Consider the following 4,859-nt stretch of genomic DNA (forward strand, 5'->3'; position numbering starts at 1 on the left):
TCAGGGGAAAATTAGCTCAGTGTTAATGGCTCTAGCCTGCAGTCAGGCAAGTTACGGTAGAGAGTCTGTTTGCCCGGGGCCCTCAATCAGGGCAGGGTGTCAATCGAGAAGGGGATCTGGCCTACAGTCAGGCAGGCAGAGCAGCAGGAGGTCCATTTGCCTGGCCCTTGATCAGGGTAGGGCAGCAGTCAAGTAGGGGGGCTCTGGCCTACAGTCCGGCAAAGCTGTCGCAGTCTAGGGGAGGTTAGCTCTCTGGTGGGAATGTCAGGACAACCATCTGGCATCTGGATTCAGGTGGGTGCCAGACCAATTCAGGCCTCCTGACAACCAGGGGGGAGGCTGCCACTCCTGACGTTGAGGTGGTAGGGGCAGAGGAACTCAGGTCCTCCCATTCCACTGCATCCCAGCCCAGGACCCTAACAGCGGTGGAGTTGTCCGCCACTGGGTCAGCGGGGAAAGTCCAGCTGCAACACGCTGGCTGGCTTGTAGTCAATAACACAGCCAAACCTGATTCGGCTTCCCTGGTCTCCCTCCTGCACACCCATTCCATGTGTACATGGGTTCCAGGGTTGTTGTTCGCTTCGCTGGGATAGACAGCTAGTGGCAGCCCCCCCAGCTCCTCGGAGATCCTGGCGTCTGGCAGCTTTGTCAGCACCTCTGGGTCTCTGTCAGGAGAGCGGTCTCCGTTAGGTCTGGGCTCACGCAACGGGGAAGAAACGTCCTGCTCCTCAGGCAGCCCTCCCCCGACTGAGCTGGAGGACCAGCCTTTTATAGTTCCGCTTCCTGTCCAACCCCTCTGCTTCCAGCGGGGAGGCCATGCAAGTCCCCGTTCTACCCACCAGGGGGGCGTTCACAGATCCCTCCCTGTCCGTCAGGACAGGAGACTATGCCATCTCGCTACAGAGGCCTTAAAGAAAAGGAGTTTTAAAAAAAGAAAGATTGCTTAGGCTTAGAGAAAAAAGGAAAGAAAGGTTATCTTAAATAGAAGAAAGAGGGGAAACTAGAGAAAGCAACAAGAGAGAGGAGTTTGTAAGAACGTGGTAAAAGGTTATTTTTGTTGGGACTAAAAAATTATAAGATTAAAAAAATTGAACTCAATTTAAAAAACCAAAGGCTAATTAAATAGAATAGGAAATATAAAGGAAGGTTGAGAAGGTCGGGTGAAAGAACTCACATGGCAGAATAATTAGCGAGAGATTCTGTGTCAGTGACATAGGGCTGTGTAAAGTACAGAAAACAGCAAGAGAGAGAAAGATCCCTTTTTGTTAATAAGCAGAAAACAGAGCTGTGCAAAAGAGAGAAAGATCCTTACCATTTCCCGCCATTGTTCAGCCATCGTCAACCGAGCAGCACAGCTTCCGCTGCAAACTCTGCTCTCCCATTCTTGCATCAGTAGCAAATTTCTCCATGTTGTCGGTGCTGGGCTCCACTGAAAGCTACAGAAGGAAACCATTTCCCGCCTTTTATCAGCCATCTTGAACCGAACAGCTCTCCTACATTTCATGCCATTTTTCCAGGATTACCCATGCAGGCACCATAGCGCGGGAAGTATGTAGCCCACTCAGATCTCTGCTGTAGTCTTGACCATTGTAAATAACTCACGCATTATCCAGCAGTATGTGAAGTTTCTGCAAAAATGGACGAGGAAGCGACGACAGAGCGATTACTGTACTGATGAGGACATGGACACCTCTGTTCCTAGAAGCACAGCATGCAGCGATTGGGAGATCATGGTGGTGTTGGGCCAGGTTCATGCCGTGGAAAGCCAATTTTGGGCCCAGGAAACAAGCACAGACTGGTGGGACCACATAGTTTTGCGGATCTGGGATGATTCCCAGTGGCTGCGAAACTTTTGTATGTGTAGGGCCACTTTCAGGGAACTTTGTTACTTGCTGTCCCCTGCCCTGAAGCACAAAGACAGCAAAATGAGAGCAGCCCTCACAGTTGAGACGTGCGTGGCCATAGCACTGTGGAAGCTTGCAATGCCCAACAACTACCAGTCAGTCAGGAATCAGTTTGGAGTGGGCAAATCTACCGTAGGGGCTGCTGTGCTGCAAGTAGCCAATGCAATCATTGACCAGCTGCTATCAAGGGTAGTGACTTTGGAAAATGTGCAGACCATTGTGGATGGCTTTAATGCGCTGGGGTTCTCTAACTGCAGTGGGGCGATAGACAGAACGCATATCCCTATCTTGGCCCCGGCACACCGGGGCGGCCAATATGTAAACTGTAAGGGGTATGTTTCCATGGTGCTGCAAGCACTGGTGGATCACAAAGGACATTTCACTGACATCAAGGTGGGATGGCTGGGAAAGTGCATGACACTCGCATCTTCAGGAACTCTGGTCTGTTGGAACAGCTGCAGGAAGGGACTTACTTCCCAGACAAGAAAATTACTGTTGGGGATGTGGAAATGCCTATAGTTATCCTGGGGGACCCAGCCTACCCCTTAATGCCATGGCTCATGAAGTCGTACACAGGCACCCTGGACAGTAGTAAGGAGCAGTTCAACTATAGGCTAAGCAAATGCAGGATGGTGGTCGAATGTGCTTTTGGACGTTTGAAAGAGCGCTGGCGCAGTTTACTGACTTGGTTAGATCTCAGCACAACCAATACTCCAATTGTAATTGCTGCTTGTTGTGTGCTCCACAATATCTGTGAGAGTAAGGGGGAGACGTTTATGGCGGAATGGGAGGTTGAGGCAACTCGCCTGGTGGCCAATTTCGCACAGCCAGAGAACAAGGCGATTAGAAGAGTGCAGCAGGGTGTGCTGTGCATCAGAGAAGCTTTGAAAAACAGTTTCATGATTGGCCAGGGTACAGTGTGACACTTGTGTTTGTTTATCTTGAAGTTACCCGAACCATATATATATGAAAGGAAATAAAGTCACAATTGTTTAAAAACCATTCTTTAGTATTCATTGCACAACACATGGAGAGAAATCAGAAGGTAAATGGGGGGAGGAGGGGTTGGGTTATGGGGGTGGAGAAGAAGGGAAGGAGAAGTCCAGAAACCAAATCAAAAGTTCACATATGCCAACTTTCTGCTGCTTGGGTGAGCCTCTGGGGTTGAGTGTGTGAGTCCCCTTAGCCTCCCCCGTTGTGTTCTTGGGCATCTGGGTGAGGAGGCTATGGAACTTGGGGAGGAGGGAGGGCAGTTATACAGGGGCAGCAGCGGCAATCTGTGATCTTTCTGCCTTTCCTGCATTAGATCCAGCATACAGGGCAGCATGTCAGTTTGCTCCCCCATGAGCTCAACCATAGTGTTCTGCCTGCTCTCATCGCGCGCGTCCCTCCTCTCTTCGTGTTCCTGTAATGCATTACGTGACTGTGCAATTGTTTACCACCACGCATTCAGCGGGGCCCTATCAGCGCTGGAGGACTGCATGAGCTCGGCGAATATGTCGTCCCGAGTTCCTTTTTTCTTCCTTCTAATCTGGACCAGCCTCTTGGATGGAGTAGATTGGGGCTGCGTTGAAACATTTGCACCTGCAGGAGGAGAAAAAGGAAGAGTAGTATTTTAAAAGATACATTTCAGAGAACAAAGGACACACTGTTTCTCAGTGAAACAGGCAATTCATAGTACACAGCACATCACACAGAGCCGGGCAACAGAATTCAGCTTGCAGCCAGCCATGGTAAGCCCTAGGGGCACGCGGGGTTCTGTTTCTTCCGCATTCATTTCAATACTTTCAAACTGCTGGGCCCCCTTTCTCATAGCAAGCAATGCCTGGTAGGTTTGCAGTATAAAAGAAGGTCCTGCAGGCTCTCTGGGATGATTGCTTCACACAACACACACACACACACACACAGACTCGCACCCACTGCGTGGCTCCGATGAGGCTCTGAGCAGGGATGAGCCCTTTAAACTAAACGCAAACAGCCCAACGTGGCTGTGTTTTCCCCACCCCCCACCCCGCCACCGCATGGCTCCGATCAGGCTTACTCGCCAGAAGTGCCTTCTCCAGGATCATGGAAGTGGGGGTGGGGGCTATTGGCTCCTGCATTAAGAATAGTTCCTGGCTAGGGATGAAAATGGATTCCCCACTTGCCGCCTGTGCACTATCCTCCTCCTCCTCCTCTTCGTCCTCCAATAACTCATCCTCCTCGCTCCGTTCAACTTCCTCCTTGGAGATATCCACGGACAGTGGTGGGGTAGTGGTGTCGTCACCCCCATAACTGCATGCAGCTCAGAGTAGAAGCGGCATGTATGCGGCTGTGACCCATAGCGCCCATTTGCCTCCCTGGCATTTTGGTACGCTTGCCTGAGCTCCCTGATTTTTGTACAACACTGCTCTGTGTCCCTGGAGTAGCCTCTTTCCGTCATGGCCCTGGAGACTTTAGCGTACATATTTGCGTTCTTTTCTTTTTAACGTAGTTCTGCCATAACAGATTTTTCTCCCCAACATTCGATGAAATCCAGTACCTCCCATTCGGACCATTCTGGAGCTCATCTGCGAATCCGGGACTGCGTGGTCTCTTGTGATGGTGCTCTCTGCATGATTGCCTATGATAGTGGACTGTGCTGCTGGTCACCTGTGCTGCTGGTGACCAAACAGGAAATGAAATTCAAAAGTTCCTGGGGCTTTTCCTGCCCACCTGGCTAGTGCATCAGAGTTGAGAGTGTTGTCCACAGCAGTCACAAGGAAACATTCTGGGATACTTCCCGGAAGCCAATAACTTCGAATTGCATCCACACTACTTTTAATCCGGGATTGTGATCTTGATTTAAGCGCTACTCTACTTGCCGAGGTGGAGTACAGAAATTGGATTAAAGAGCCCTTTAAATCGAAGAAACCAGTTTGGTCATGTGGAAGGAATGATTTTTTTTCTCCAAATTAACTCGGCTAATTCCAAAAT

This window comes from Mauremys reevesii, linkage group 1, assembly GCF_016161935.1.
Source record: "Mauremys reevesii isolate NIE-2019 linkage group 1, ASM1616193v1, whole genome shotgun sequence".
NCBI classification, from domain to species: domain Eukaryota; kingdom Metazoa; phylum Chordata; order Testudines; family Geoemydidae; genus Mauremys; species Mauremys reevesii.